This window comes from Balaenoptera acutorostrata, chromosome 9, assembly GCF_949987535.1.
Source record: "Balaenoptera acutorostrata chromosome 9, mBalAcu1.1, whole genome shotgun sequence".
Taxonomy (NCBI): Eukaryota; Metazoa; Chordata; class Mammalia; order Artiodactyla; family Balaenopteridae; genus Balaenoptera; species Balaenoptera acutorostrata.
The window spans coordinates 46345611-46362424 of record NC_080072.1 but is presented as its reverse complement, the minus strand read 5'-3'; the positions used below and the strand labels follow the sequence as shown (position 1 = coordinate 46362424).

Genomic DNA, 16814 nt, shown 5'->3' with positions numbered 1-16814 from the left:
ATGGGATCTTTTTCAACAGCAGGTCCCAAGGATAAGGCTCATTTTGTAGCCACTCATATTTTTTTCACAGCACCATCATCCTTAGCATTTTTTCTGTTGACTCGGATCTCAGATATTAGTAGAAGGATAAATTAACTGTGAAATTCACCTTGATTCTGAATAGAGTCTTATAATAGTCTCTATCCTGTTGTGACTTTTCCAATAGTCTTGTGAAATCAGTAGGGAATAGACCATTTATTTCCATTCCAGAGGAAAAAGAATCAATTTTGAACTTTTTTTTTTCCAGTACAACAAATGTTTATTGAACCATTATTGTACAAAGGAGTTGTACATAAAGTTAGCTTGAGCCCACATGTTGCTAATAGTGGGGAAGAAGACACATAAACAAATATCTTCCTTGTAAATGTCAGAGATAAGGTGTCAAGGAGTCAAAAATGAAGGGCTTGGGACTTCCCTGGTGGTGCAGTGGTTAAGAATCCGCCTGCCAATGCAGGGGACACGGGTTCGATCTCTGGTCCGGGAAGATCCCACATGCTGCAGAGCAACTAAGCCCATGCGCCACAACTACTGAGACTGTGCTCTAGAGCCCTCGAGCCACAACTACTGAGCTCACGTGCCACAACTACTGAAGCCCGGGCGCCTACAGCCCATGCTCCGCTACAAGAGAAGCCACTGCAATGAGAAGCCCACGCACCATGATGAAGAGTAGTCCCCGCTCGCCACAACTAGAGAAAGCCTGCGCACAGCAACGAAGACCCAACGCAGCCAAAAATAAATAAATAAATAATAAATAAATAAATAAACAAACAATAATAATTTGTATGATGGTTTGAAAACATCAAAAAAAAATATGAAGGGCTTATCTCAGCCTTCCTGGAGGAGATGAGGCTGAGCTAAGCCTTGAAGGATGAGCAAAAGTCAGATGCCAAATGGTGAGAGGAGCCTTCTTGGCTTGTTCACTGTGGTATTTCTAGCATCTAGCACATGGTAGACATTCAATCCAGTGCATTTATAAAAGAAATCTCAGCAGAGGAAATGTTATAAGCATGCGTGCGCACACACACACACACACACAAAGGCATGGGAAACTATAAATAGATCAGAGTTACCAGAAGATGAATCCTTACCCTTTATAGGGTCACAGACCCCTTTGAAAAATTAATGGAAGCCATGGACCTACTCCCTAGTAAAATAAATATACATTCAAAATTTTACAGATAATTTTAGAAGATATAGATATTCTCTAACCCCATCCATATTAAGAATCTCTGCTGTAGAAAAAGAAAAGAAACAAACAAAAAAAGAATCTCTGTGGTAGGGAATTAGGAGCATTGAGGTTTTTAAAAACATATATTTGTTTTATTTTGTTTTGTTGTAAACTAGGGAATGACAAAACTGAAGATTTACTTTGGATGCATCACGAAGGGTGGGTTTAAGGGAGATAACATCGGAGGCTGGGCTAGGGAGCCAGGAATCTGAGAACCAGGGAGGTGAGAACAAAAATAGTATGTCCAGGGCCACTTAGAGCACTGCTTCTCAAACTTTAACATGCATACAAAGCACTGGGGTGCTATGGACTGAATGTTAGTGTCCCCCTAAAACTCCTGTGTTGAAATCTTAACCCCCAAGATGATGATATTAGGTGACCTTTGGAGTTGCTTAGGCCATGAGGGTGAAGCCCTCATGAATGGGGTTAATGCCCTTATAAAAGAGATCCCACAGAGCTCCCTAACCCCTTCCAGCATGTCAGGACACAGCAAAAAGACAGTTGTCTATGAACCAGGAAGAGGGCTCCACCAGACAATGAATCTGCTAGTAACTTGATCTTGGACTTCCCAGCCTCCTAAACTACGAGCAATGAATTTCTGTTGTTTATAAGCCAACCAGTCTATGGTACTTTGTTATAGCAGCCTGAATGGACTAAGATACTATGCACCTTTTTAAAATGCAAATTCTGATTCAGTAGAGCTAGGATGGGACCTGAGATTCAGCACTTCCAACAAGGTCCCTGGTGACGTTGACGTTGCTGGTCCAGAGACCACACTTGGAGGAGTAAGGTTCTAGGGAGTCCCTAGGAGGAAGTGCCTTGATACTATTATGGTCTGTCTTCAGCTTTGCAAGCCCAGAGTAGTGTAATCTAAACCTCTCATCTGCAATTTTGAAATTCTAATGATCTGAAAACCAAAAGCACTTTTGTAACTCCTTTGGAGGCAAAACATGAACTCACGTGAGGCTATTTATAATCCTATTTCCTATTTTGTATGAATATTCATGTTTTCATTCTAAAAATATTGATGTGTTTGATTATGGGAAGCTGCTTTAGACTCTGCTGGGGGGGTGATGTTAATGTGAGGTACCTGATCATATCCTAGAATATAAAAAATTCCAAATTCTTGGGAATGTAAATTGGTGCAGCCACTATGGAAAACAGGATGGAGGTTCTTTAAAAAACTAAAAATAGAATTGCTGTATGATCCAGCAATAGTATTCCTGGGTATCTATCCGGAGAAACCTCTAATTCAAAAAGATACATGCACCCCAATGTTCGTAGCAGCAGTATTCACAATAGCCAAGACATGGAAGCAACCTAAGTGTCCATCGACAGATGAATGGATAAAGATGTGGAATATGTACACAGTGGAATACTAAGCCATAAAAAGATGAAATAATGCCATTTGTAGCAACATGGATGAACCTAGAGATTATCATACTAAGTGAAGTAAGTCAGAGAAAGACATATCATAAAATATCACCTATATGTGGAATCTAAAATATGATATAAATGAACTTATTTACAAAACAGAAACAGACTCACAGACATAGAAAACAAACTTATGGTTACCAAAGGGGAAACGGGGGGAGGGGGCAGGGATAAATTAGGAGTTTGGGATTAGTGGATACAAAGTACTATATATAAAATAAACAACAAGGTCTTACTGTATAGCTCAGGGAACTATATTCAACATCCTGTAATAAACCATAATGGAAAAGAATATGAAAAAGAATATATATATATATATATATGCATAACTGAATCACTTTGCTGTACACCTGTAGTAACATTGTAAATAAACTATACTTCAAAAAAAAATTCCAGAAAGTTCCAAAAAGAAAAAAATGTTCCAAACTCTGAAACATTTCTGACTCAGAGTTTGTGGCAATCTGGGGGATGCTGGCCCCATCCATTCCATAATCTTCCTTCTTCTTCTGGGAATTGTTCTCAATTTCATGGAGCTGGGCCTGAACCTGTCCTCCGGCTCCCAGCTCCCCCAACCAGTCACAGAGAATTTGATTAGGGTGGATATCTGACCCAAATCGGGCCAATCAGATTCTATCTGTGGGAATTTAGAATTGGGACTCACAGGTGCTTGTCTCCTTTGGTTGCTGGCGCTGAGGCAGGTGAGAGGTAGCCTTCTTCAGCTGCATGTCTGAGAAGCAGAGAAAGCTAATCTGTAGAGAGAAAAAAATGAAGCATGTGTGAGACAGAAACGAGGGGCAGCCTTGGGAATGCGAGATGCAGACCAACAGCAGGGGCAGCAGCTTCAATCCTGACTGCTTTCTGGTTTCTGGTTCTAGTCCTAATTGCCCTTTCTGCCCTTGAGTTCTGTGACACACCACCACCGTCTTGTAATAAATTCCTACATTGTGTTAATACTACCTAAAGTGGGTTTCATTGAATTGCCTTAACTAAGACAATAACATAACTATTTTTAGTGCAGGAAAAAAATGTTTAGACTCTGAGAATGGACATACAAATCAAATTCCCAAGAGAAGACTGATTTATTAATTTCCGTGCAGAGTAACTGCCAGTGGGACCAGAATACTCCCACTTACAGGTCAGCCTTTTCTTTCCCAGTGGGAAAATCTACATGGGAAGCCACATTATAATGAGAAGGCAGCTTGATGAGTGCAGACGAACCAGATAATTAGGGGATCTGAGCAGACTGTCTGCATGTGAGGATGGCCACAGGCACTTTTCCCCAGGTCCAGGATGTGCCGAACCTGCCGTGTGGTGTACAAGTGTGCACGTGCTAGGGCACACTTGGAAAACAGGCCACCTCACGAAAACCAGTTCACCCAACAGCCAGGTCAGCTAATGAGCCATTTACCTTAAATGAGTATTTGTTAAAACATTTCATGTGTGATGGAATGGTTTCCACAGCTTTCTGAGTATTTTTCCCCTAAGGCGACCGGTAACTGTTTTATGTTATATAGTTCTTTTCCATCTTTTTTCCTTTTCTTTTTCCTTTCTCTTCCCCTCCCACTTCCCCTACCTTCCTCCTTTCCTTCCTTCCTCCCCTCCTCCTTTCCTTCCTTTCCTTCCTTCCTCCCTTCCTCCTTCCCCCTCTCCCTCCTTCCTTTCTCTTCTACCCCTATTTCAAAGATAATTTTGCCCATTGGTTGAAGGTTGTCCACCTTCTCACCTTTATCCATGCTCCCTCCCACCTCCCCCCTGCCCTTCATCTCCTAGAGCCCAAGACTGGAGGTAGAGTCTTCAGAGGTGAGCTAATGAAGACCAGAAATAGTGTCCAAGAGAGAAAATGGGTGGAGTGAATCTAAACTAGACTGTGGGGTGGGGATGTTGGAGGGGGAGCTGAAGGTCAGGAACCAGACCCTCCAGGTGACTTGAAACACCAAGATCAAAGCAGCAGGAGCAGGATCTGTCAACAGGAAATCAAACCTGGAGTCCAGGATGGGACAAGACACTGGACTGAAGGGAGAACAGGCAGAAAGCAAGTGAGGAAATAATAACAGTTGTTCTGTATTTCCATTCCATTAACTATCTCAGACTTCTCTGTTTCTTTAAAATCATATTATGTGTCTTTTGGAAATTTTTGTGCAGTGTTGAATTTACATAAATCTGGAGTTGCTCAGCTCAGGGAGTGTTTTTACTTATGATTCATAGACTTTATCCCCTTTTTAAAACTTCTCCTTCCTGCTGCTTGTTGTCTGCTTCTCAGACATTTGTGTACTAGATCTCATTATTAAGCAAATTACCCCAAATCCAGTGTTTATTGCTGTGTAGTGAGGCATTTCTGTGTTGACAGGGAGAGTGGCAAGAAGAGACAATTTCATCAGAAACATATTAAGCTCTATGGCACTTTATATTTTGTGACATCTAAACGATGAAGTAACACTATTGGACTACAAATATTAACCCACATATTATTTTTAAAGCTTTTTAAAATCAAATAAAGTGAGTTTTAACCAAAAAAACTTTGTTTCCACCATAAAAATGGTATATATTTGTATCTGCTTCCTGTTGCTGCTGTAACTAATTACCATAACTTAGTGGCTTAAGATAATGTAAATTTCTTTTTTTTTTTTTTGAGATTGTGTGATTTTCTTTTTTAAAAAATTTGTATGGAAACACAAAAGACCCCGAATAGCCAAAGCAATCTTGAGAAAGAAAAAAGGAGTTGGAGGAATCAGGCTCCTGGACTTCAGACTATACTACAAAGCTACAGTAATCAAGACAGTATGGTACTGGCACAAAAACAGAAATATAGATCAATGGAACAGGATAGAAAGCCCAGAGATAAACCCATGCACATATGGTCACCTTATCTTTGATAAAGGAGGCAAGAATATACAATGGAGAAAAGATAGCCTCTTCAATAAGTGGTGCTGGGAAAACTGGACAGGTACATGTAAAATAATGAAATTAGAACACTCCCTAACACCATACACAAAAATAAACTCAAAATGGATTAAAGACCTAAATGTATGGCCAGACACTATCGAACTCTTAGAGGAAAACATAGGCAGAACACTCTATGACATAAATCACAGCAAGATCCTTTTTGACCCACCTCCTAGAGAAATGGAAATAAAAACAAAAATAAACAAATGGGACCTAATGAAACTTAAAAGCTTTTGCACAGCAAAGGAAACCATAAACAAGACGAAAAGACAACCCTCAGAATGGGAGAAAATATTTGCAAGCGAAGCAACTGACAAAAGATTAATCTCCAAAATTTACAAGCAGCTCATGCAGCTCAATATCAAAAATACAAACAACCCCATCCAAAAATGGGCAGAAGACCTAAACAGACATTTCTCCAAAGAAGATATACAGATTGCCAACAAACACATGAAAGAATGCTCAACATCATTAATCATTAGAGAAATGCAAATCAAAACTACAATGAGATATCACCTCACACTGGTCAGAATGGCCATCATCAAAAAATCTACAAACAATAAATGCTGGAGAGGGTGTGGAGAAAAGGGAACACTCTTGCACTGTTGGTGGGAATGTAAATTGATACAGCCACTATGGAGAACAGTATGGAGGTTCCTTAAAAAACTAAAAATAGAACTACCATACGACCCAGCAAACCCACTACTGGGCATATACCCTGAGAAAACCATAATTCAAAAAGAGTTATGTACCACAATGTTCACTGCAGCTCTATTTACAATAGCCAGGACATGGAAGCAACCTAAGTGTCCATCAACAGATGAATGGATAAAGAAGATGTGGCACATATATACAATGGAATATTACTCAGCCATATAAAGGAACGAAATTGAGTTATTTGTAGTGAGGTGGATGGACCTAGAGTCTGTCATACAGAGTGAAGCAAGTCAGAAAGAGAAAAACAAATATCATATGCTAACACATATATATGGAATCTAAAAAAAAAAAAAATGGTCATGAAGAACCTAGGGGCAAGATGGGAATAAAGATGCAGATCTATTAGAAAATGGACTTGAGGACACGGGGAGGGGGAAGGGTAAACTGGGACAAAGTGAGAGAGTGGTAGTGTATATATGGACATATATACACTACCAAATGTAAAGTAGATAGCTAGTGGGAAGCAGCCACATAGCACAGGGAGATCAGCTCCATGCTTTGTGACCAGCTAGAAGGGTGGGATAGGGAGGGTGGGAGGGAGGGAGATGGAAGAGGGAAGAGATATGGGGATATATGTATATGTATAACTGATTCACTTTGTTATAAAGCAGAAACTAACACACCATTGTAAAGCAATTATACTCCAATAAAAACGTTAAAAAAATTTTTATTATAGTATAGTTGATTTACAATGTTGTGTTAGTTTCTGCTGTATAGCAATGTGTATCAGTTACACATATACATATATTCACTCTTTTTTAGATTCTTTTCCCATATAGGTCATTACAAAGTATTGAGCAGAGTTCCCTGTGCTATAGAGTATGTCCTTATTAGTTGAGATAACGCCAATTTATTATCTTACAGATCTAGAGATCAGAAATCCTAAAATCAAGGTGTTAGCAGGGCTGTGCTTCTTCTGGAGGCTCTAGGGGAAAATCTGTTTCTTTGCCTTTTCCAGCTTCTAGAGGTGGCCTGCATTCTTTGGCTCACAGTCCCTTCCTCTATCTCCAAAGCCATCAGTGAAGCATCTTCAAATCTCTCCCTGACTACAACCTCTGCTACTGTTATCATATTGCCTTCTTTCTCTAACACTACTGCCTTCCTCTTACAAGAGCTATGTGATTACATTGGACCACATAATCCAGGATAAGCTCCCTATCTTGAGATCCTTAATTTAATCACATCTACAATGCCCCTTTTACTGGGTAAGGTAACATATTCACTGGTTCTGGGGATAAGGATATGGACATCTTTGGGGAGTCTATAGAAATACTCATTTATACTATTTGGCCTACCATAATAATCACTCATAGGCATTAATAAAATACATTTCAGAAAAATAGAAAAATATAATTCATGGCTCGACTACTGAAAGGTAAACATAATATTTCCTTCCATCTTTTTTTAAATGAACAGTTTTACATAGTTATGATCATGCAATGTATATGTATGTATACAATTTGAAACTCTGTTTCTTCACTAAATATTATATCATAGTCCATTTTCCATGTTAGTACATAGCCTGGGCAAACAGTTTTATCGACTACATAGTATTCCATTGAGTGAATATACCATATTTTACTTAAGCCTTTTCTTATTGTTTGGAAATTAGAAGTTGTTTTTAATTTTTAAATATTATAAATAACTCTGTGACAAGTATTTTTGCTCATAAAGATTTTTGTGTTTATGTTTTTCCTTGGGGATAGATTCCAGACATGGAATTACTTTATCAAAGTCTTTTTACAGCAAATGTTTTTCAAAGAGTTTATATAAAATTTCAGAGCCATCAAGATATATATTAGTACCCATTTTACTATATTCTCACCAGCACCAAACAAAACAACAATCACAATAATAACTTTGCCAATCAGGTAGGTAGAATAGATAACTTACTTTTGTTTTAATTTGCATTCATTTGTTTACAAGGGAGAGTGAACATTTTCTCATGGTGTTATTTGACAGTTATTATTCTTCTTTGATGAATTATTGATTCAGTCCTTTTACATTTGGGGGTCAAAGTATTTTTTTTAAATTTTATTTATTTATTTTTGGCTGTGTTGGGTCTTCGTTGCTGCACGCAGGCTTTCTCTAGTTGCGGCAAGCGGGGGCTACTCTTCGTTGCAGTGCACGGGATTCTCATTGCGGTGGCTTCTCTTGTTGCGGAGCACGGGCTCTAGGCACGCGGGCTTCAGTAGTTGTGGCTTGTGGGCTCTAGAGTTCAGGCTCAGTAGTTGTGGCTCACTGGCTTAGTTGCTCCGCAGCATGTGGGATCTTCCTGGACCAGGGCTCGAACTCGTGTCCCCAGCACTGGCAGGCAGATTCTTATCTACTGCGCCACCAGGGAAGCCCTCAAAGTATTTTTAAAATTAACTTGTCTAATATCTATACATTTTAAAAGTTTATTTAATGTTTGTGATATCTGCTATAATTATTTTCTCTTGTCTCATTTCTATACTTTGTAAGTTTTAAATTTGTACATAGTCTAACCTATCCATCCTTTTTTCCACCTTTTTCTTTGCTTCTTTAAAAGTCCTCCTGTCCCTGCAGCAACATGGAAGGACCTAGAGATTCTCATACTAAGTGTAGTAAGCCACAGAAAGACAAATACCATAGGATATCACTTATATGTAGAATTAAAAAAAAAAAAAGATACAAATGAACTTATTTACAAAACAGAAAGAGACTCATAGACATAGAAAACAAATTTATGGTTACCAAAGGGGAAAGGTGGGGGAGGGATGGATTAGGAGTATGGGATTAACAGATACACACTACTGTATATATACTGAATCACTGTGCTATACACTGAAATTAACACGATGTTGTAAATCAGCTATACTTCAATTTAAAAAAAAGCTAGGCTAGTTTATTCTAAGAGACTGGCAAGGGTCAGTCAGGACAACCTCTAATTTGAGCCTAAATGCCAATCTATAAGTTGGTGGCCTAACTGTATACATGAAGGAAGGAGCACAAAATGTGTCCTGGGCTGAGCATGTGAAGACAAAGAGTCAAGCCTTACTTTAAAATTAAATGTTGTTATTTTTATTTCAGTGAATTAAAAGATACTTTTATTGTTTGCAAAAAATCCTCCTGTCCCAATGGTTAAATACACAGTACATTTAATATTCTTCTAGTTTTTCTTATGGTTTAAAAGTGTCTCTTTAATCCATCTGGAATTTATGTTGGTATGAAATCTATGGAGAGGATATCACTACGTAAGTCCCCTACATACGAACCTTCAAGTTGCGAACTTTCAAAGATGCAAACATGCGTTCCATCAACGTCAGGCGTGAGTGAAATTGCAGCTTGCCCCCGTTTCCTATTGCTGACGTTCCTTCAGCTCTACCATCTCCCACTTCCTCTCCCTCCTCCAGTCAGTAACTCTTCTTGCCTGTTCACTCGATGCCAGCCCCTGTATGCCAGCTGTTGTATTGTACTACTGTACTTTTCAAGGTACTGTATGTAAGATTAAAAATGTTTTATTTTTTGTATTTGTTTGTTTTTTATGTATTATTTGTGTGAAAAGTATTATAAACCTATTACAGTACAGCACTATGTAGCCAATTGTGTTAGTTCGGTACCTAGGCTAACTTTGCTGGACTTACAAATTGAACATACGAACGCGCTCTTGGAACGGAACTCTTTCGTATGTAGGGGACTTACTGTACCTGCTAAAATTTTACCCAGAGGAGGGGGCCTGATTTGCACTTCTGAGTTCTTTGCACTGAGCTGCCTTTTCCCTCTTCACTGAAAAGAAAGAAAAGTGGTGACAGAAAGGTGTGAAATGCTATGTTGTTTTCCTAGTCATAGGGAATAATCTCCCCCTTTTCTGAATATGTCCAACCTTCTCCAAATATTCTCACCTTCTGATTAGTATTTAAGCTTAAAACTGAAACAAGTAGCTTTAGATAAATTGGCTTAAACATATTGAAAGTACTCAAAAGTGGGCAAATAGAAAAAAAAAGTCAAACTTTTAAAAAGCAATGGAAACCATTCTATCAGACATAAAATATTGTATATTTGATAAATATAAATTCTGGATGAATGGGTTTAGGTAAGTTAAGCAAGAGCTGACAATCTTTCTTCTGGACAATAATTAGACCAGCACTGTCCAGTGGAAATAAAATGTGGGCCACACATGGAATTTTAAGTTTTCTAGTAGCAACATTAGAAAAGTAAAAAGTAGCAGGTGAGGTTAATCTAAATAATGTCTTTTATCTAAACCAATATATCTGAAATGATATCATTTCAACACACAATCTATGTTAAAATTCTTGAGATAGTTTATATTCTTTTTTTTCATACTAAGTCTTTAAAGTCCAGTGTTTATGTTCCACTTATGGTACATCTCAATTTGGATTAAACTAATTCCAGATGCTCATTAGCTGTGGGGCTAGGGGCCGTTCTCTTGGATAGAGCAGCTCTGGACACAATGACACATTTTGGCTGCTGGACATTTTTCCTACACTCCATGCTGAACAACCTTTAAAAAATGTCTTTTTTCAGGGCCGAATATAGTTGATTAGCCTTTGGTATCATTTGGTTACAACTATTTTAAACATAACCCTTCTCACATACAGATGGTCAATAGGCACTTGAAAAGATGCTCATCATCGCTAATTATTAGAGAAATGCAAATCAAAACTACAATGAGGTACCACCGCACAACGGTCAGAACGGCCATCACTAAAAAGTCTACAAATAGGGAATTCCCTGGTGGTCCAGTGGTTAGGACTCTGTGCTTTCACTGCTGAGGGTGTGGGTTCAATCCCTGGTTGGGGAGCTAGGATCTCATATGCCACGCAGCATAGCCAAAAAACAAACAAACAAACAAACAAACAAACAAAAAATTGCTGGAGAGGGTGTGGAGAAAAGGGAATCCTCCTACATTGTTGGTGGGAATGTAAATTGGTGCTGCCATAGCAATTCCACTCCTGTGCATATATCTGGAAAAAACTATAATCCAAAAAGATACATGCACTCCTATGTTCATAGCAGCACTATTTACAATAGCCAAGACTTGGAAACAACCTAAATGTCCAAGGACAGATGAATGGATAAAGAAGATGTGGTATATGTACGCAACAGGATACTACTTAGCCATAAAAAAGAATGAAATAATGCCATTTGTAGCAACATGGATGGACCTAGGGATTATCATACTAAGTGAAGTAAGTCAGAAAGAGAAAGACAAATACCATATGATATCCCTTATATGTGGATTCTAAAATATGACATGAATGAACTTTTCTATGAAACAGAAACAGACTCACAGGCATAGAGAACAGACGTGTGGTTGCCAAGGGGGAGGGGTGGATTGGGATTTTGGGATTAGCAGATGCAAACTATTATATATAGAATGGATAAACAACAAGGTCCTACTGTATAACACAGGGAACTATATTCAATATCCTGTCATAAACCATAATGGAAAAGAAAAAGAACATAACTCTTCTCGAAAGAACTTGGGTGTTTCCCAATCTCTGCAGCCCTGGTTTATAGACAACCTCTTGGTCACTCTTTCCATCTCTCTGACTCTTTCTCCTTCAGCCTCTTACCTCCCACTCATCCCCCTCCATTTTCAGAATAAAAATAGCTTTATTACTTTTTTCTGATTAAAAAAGTAATAATTATGTTTATTGTAAAAAAGAAAAGAATCAGGCACTCAGAAGGAAAAACAAAGAAAGTGGAAATCAATTTTAGCTTATTACAGAAAGATAACCCATTAATTGCATTTAGGTAGCTCTTTTTTCAGTATTGCAAATATACATTTATGACAACAGAATCATACAGCATATGCTATTTTACTTTGCCCTTTACAAATAATACATCACGGATATACTTGTGTTCAGAAATATGGGTTGACCTCATTGTTCTTCATGGCTGCACAGCAGCGTTCCATACATGTATTTACCATGTTTATGTAACTGACCTCCTAGTGTTAGACATTTGGGTCATTTCCAACTTTTCACTCTTGCAACTAGTACATCAGAGAACATACTTATACGTATCTCTTTGCATAAGTGTTTCATAATTTTCTAAGAAGACATTTCTAAATTGGGTTAAATTTTGATAATTTGAATGATAATATGTACCTGGTAGTAGCTCCTTGCCTCCAAGACGTGCCAGTCATGAGAGAAGCCACAGATAGTCCTGTTCTCCTGCTGGGTAAATGATAGGTTTGCACTTCCCTATCCAGGGAAAGGGTTAGATTGTCCTTCAGAAAGCTTATGCAATTTACATTTTTATAACAGAGTGTGAGAATATTTGTCATCCTGTATCTTCACTGGCACTGGGTGTTAGCAATCCTTTCTAATCACATCCATTTTACTTTGAATCTTCCTAATTTTGCTTGTAAAGTTCTAGAAGTACTTTGACATTGATTGTAACATATGGAGAGGTTCAAAGTTTTGAGAGAATTAAATTACATGCTGAATGTCTCTAAATGACTTCATGTAAGTAAGAGGGGCTACCTTGGTGCATCAAACAGGGTGGGCTTGGTTGTGCTGAAGTAAGGAGCAACTCAAAACCTGTTTCTCGTTCATGATCCATATTCAGTGCAGTTCACCAGGGGAGTTTTTTTCATTATAGACACCAGGCAATTCAGGCTGACAAGAGACCCAATCTTGTGTCTAGAATCACCTCGTCAGGTAGAAGGGGACCTAACAAATCACGCTCTGGCTCTTGAAGCTTCCACCTCACCAGATACAAGGCACTTCACCTCACATTTCATTTCCCAAAGCAAACTACAAGAATACACCCCACTTCCAAGGCGATAGGGAAGCACAAACCCATCATATACCCAACAGGAGAACAGGGCTATCTGTGACCTTCCCTAATGCTTGGCACATCTTGGAGGAAAGGAGCTACTGCCAGTACATACTCTTATTCAAATGTCACAGATAAAAAACCTGAGAGTTAGTTTAAGAAATAGCTCAAGATCACTTAGCAGGTAAGTGGCAGTGCTGAGACTGTAGTTTAGGTGTGTATAACTTAAAACACACGCTCTTGGTACCACATTAACCTCTTAGGAGCACCTGCAACATTTCCAAAAAGAAGTCCAGCTTTCGGGACATACATCTCTTTGGAGTCATCCCTGGAGCTGTTTTCATGCTCCTTGCTTTCTCAGTTGGCACACCAAACATGTCACTGTGCCTAGTCCTTCGTAGGCCTTCCTGCTTCCCATCTGACAAACTCTGCTCAGGGTCAGTTCTCCTGTGTGGCCATAGTTCCGCAAAAGTGCCCACTGTGATGTCCTTCTCCTAAGGCATACACTTTGGTCCATCATTTGTAAATATAACAGTATCATTGCTTTGGGGATGTTTTCTTGCAAATACCCTATGCTCTGATCATGTTTCAGTTCAAAAGAGGTCCAAAGAACATTGTTTTGGACAACTGTGCAAGTCTTGATAATTTACAAGTGTCTTGTCTGTGCACATTTTCTTTTATTTCTTGGCTGCGTTGGGTCTTTGTTGCTATGTGCAGGTTTTCTCTAGTTGTGGCAAGCAGGGGCTACTCTTCTCTGTGGTGTGCGGGCTTCTCATTTCGGTGGCTTCTCTTGTTGTGGAGCACAGGCTCTAGGCACGTGGGCTTCAGTAGTTGCAGCACGCAGGTTCAGTAGTTGTGGCATGTGGCCTCAGCAGTTGTGGCTCACAGGCTCTAGAGCGCAGGCTCAGTAGTTATGGCGCACGGGTTTAGTTGCTCTGCGGCATGTGGGATCTTCCCGGACCAGGGATCGGACCTGTGTCCCCTGCTTTGGCAGGCAGATTCTTAATCACTGCACCACCAGGGGAGTCCCTGCATTTTGTGTTTTGACAATAATATTCTGGGGGAAGGAAACTAAAATTTCTTGGGAACCTATTGGGTGCCAGGCACTGTTCTAAGCATTTTCATATATTTTTATCCTCATTTATTCTTCATAACAACACTCTGAGGGAGGTATTATTATTCAGGAATATAACTATCCAATCAAAGAGGATGATTAAAGTAAAAAAAAGGCATCTGGTCTCGGATTTCTGAATAGGGATAATAACACTTTCTTTATCATGGCTTCCTTTAATTACTCTCATGGGGAGTTTTTCAGCTTCTGCAGTATATTTATAATTTCTAAAAGGTGTGTTTGACCATCCCTGTAGGATTGGAAATGGGTATTAAGGTTGCAAATAAAAGAACTCAACCTATCCTGGCTTAAGCAATAAAAGGGGAATTTATTGGCTTATGCAACTAAAAAGCACAAGGATAGACAGAGCTTCAGGTATAGTTTGACCCAGAGGCTTGATACTAGGTCCAAATCTCACTCTGTTTCTTGGTACTGGTTCTCCTTATATTGGCTTCATCTTCAGACTCTAAGTGGTGGAAAAGAAGGTTTTTGGTAGCCTTTTGTCCTCCTAGATTTAAGTCCAGTAGAAAAGAGCATGTGTTTCTCTCTCAGGAGTCCCACAGAAGTTTTATTGCATTTCACTGGCTATGTTTAGGTCGAAGTTTATCCCTTAAGCAATTACTATGGGGTGGGGACTGTGATACTGTAATTGATCAGGTCTGAGTTTATGTCCGTCCCTGAAATTAGGGATTAGTCACCTTGCCCTTTGCACAGGGACTTCATGAGAGTGAGGGTGGGTTCCAGAGAGGAAAATCAGGGAGCAGTTGCCAGAAGAAAGTTATATGCGTGCTGCATAGTGAAAACAGCTGATACCCAGTACAAACAGTGCTTTAAAATTGTCCACCCCCTTTTCGACCCCTTAGAATAATTTACAGTATAAAAAGGTTTTCATGTTATACAAGCTTAGCTCACAAGTTTACTTTGAGGATAAAGAAAAGTGTTCTTTAGAAGATACACATTTATCTAATAATCACTATGAAACATGAAAACTTTATATTTTTCCTCAGCTATCAGAAAGCTTAAAGCTGTGTTAGTGTTCAATTACAGAGACTTTCTCTTCCCAAATTCTTGCTACAGTTATTTAGCTTATCTTTTTAAAAAGTAACTTCTTTTTACTTAAAACGAAAAGAAAAAAACATATTCTTGCAGAAAAATTGGAGAATACAGAAAAAAACAGGGATAATCATTTTTCTATCTTTTTTCCTTGCGTTTATGCCATAAATTCTTTTCATGTGCAAAATTGGGATAATGCCATGCATACAACATAACTTTTTTCATTTAACAATATATTGTGAATATTTTGCCATATTTTAAGATATTATTATATGTGATTTTTAACGATTGCTTAGTATTCTCCCAACGGATGTACCACAATTTACTTACAAATGTGTCCCAACATTTTTTCCCCTGTTATATAATATAGCAATGGACATCTGGCGCTGTGTACAGCTGCAGTTAATTCCTTAGGATAAATTTTAGAAGTGGATTTGTTCCCCAGAAAAGCTGTACCGCCATATACAATTTTCATAGACAATTTTTTTTTCCATAGCTGGCAGAGAAGTAAAAGAAATATCAGTAGTTTATTGCTACTTTGCACAAGAACACTAAGCTGTATCCATTTAGTAGTTTCCCGGGAAAGGTCACCTGATTGACTCTTGAGCTGTTCTTGAAAAGTCATTTGGCAGTTCTAATTTTCCATCTGCTTTCTCATTTAGTGGGCAAAAGGCATTTTTTCCCAGATGACTATTGCTATCCTGTTTTGAAGTCATATGAGGCCATTAGTGCTTTATGACCACCGTTTAGAGGGAGCACCCTACAAAGGCTGCGAAAATTCTCAGGATACAAGTCAGAGCAGACTTCCTGGAGGAGGCAAGTCTTCAGTGGGGAACTGTATTTGGGTAGCATCAAGTAGGCACAGGAGGAGCAGATTGTATCTACTTCGTAGGGACAAAGACCGTTTGGAGCGCCTTGCCATAAACCAGCATAATATAAAACCACTGGTACACAAAAGGAATAAAACTGAAAACCTATGCCATTTTCCCATCAGTGAACAACATGCTTTTTTGACCAACAGTTTATCCTCCTAAGAAGCCTGTTTAGAGTGTTGCCAGTATCAGCTATGTACCTTCTATGGGCTAGGCTGACCTGCATTCTTTTTATTAAGGAATGAGATGACGATTTTAGGACATTTAAGAGCTGGAGACTAGTGAAAGGGATATTCTTTGTTTACTTTCATTCTCTATAGAAAGCATTGCTGAGCAACATTCAGATATGACCTGTGTTGTTTTGCAGCTCTTTACCCAAAGTGGGGTTGTTCTGGAAGTTTGAGTAGTCTAGGACCCCCTGGCTGGAATGGTCCACTTGGTCTTAGGGAGTGAAGACAGAAGTCATTTGCCTGCAGCTCTTGGCCAAGTCCTCTGAACACTATCAAGCTCCTTTGGCTACTACCCCTGGGGAACAAAATGGAGTGTTCCTCTGTTTGATGTAGGCAGTCCCAGCGGGGAGGCTTTCTCTACCCTTAGCAAGAATATTTAAAGGACAAGTGAACATAATTTTTGGACACAGAGAAATTAT

General features: G+C 38.9%; 1 long non-coding RNA gene across 1 annotated transcript in view; it reads right to left on the bottom strand.

Annotated features, from left to right (window-relative positions):
• Window positions 1–3215: 3215 nt before the first annotated feature.
• The window catches only part of LOC130708824 (uncharacterized), a 66865-nt gene continuing 53266 nt past the window's right edge, over window positions 3216–16814 (bottom strand). The window contains exon 4 of the long non-coding RNA XR_009009217.1: window positions 3216–3450. This is a non-coding gene — a long non-coding RNA (uncharacterized LOC130708824). The remainder of the gene's footprint in view (window positions 3451–16814) is intronic.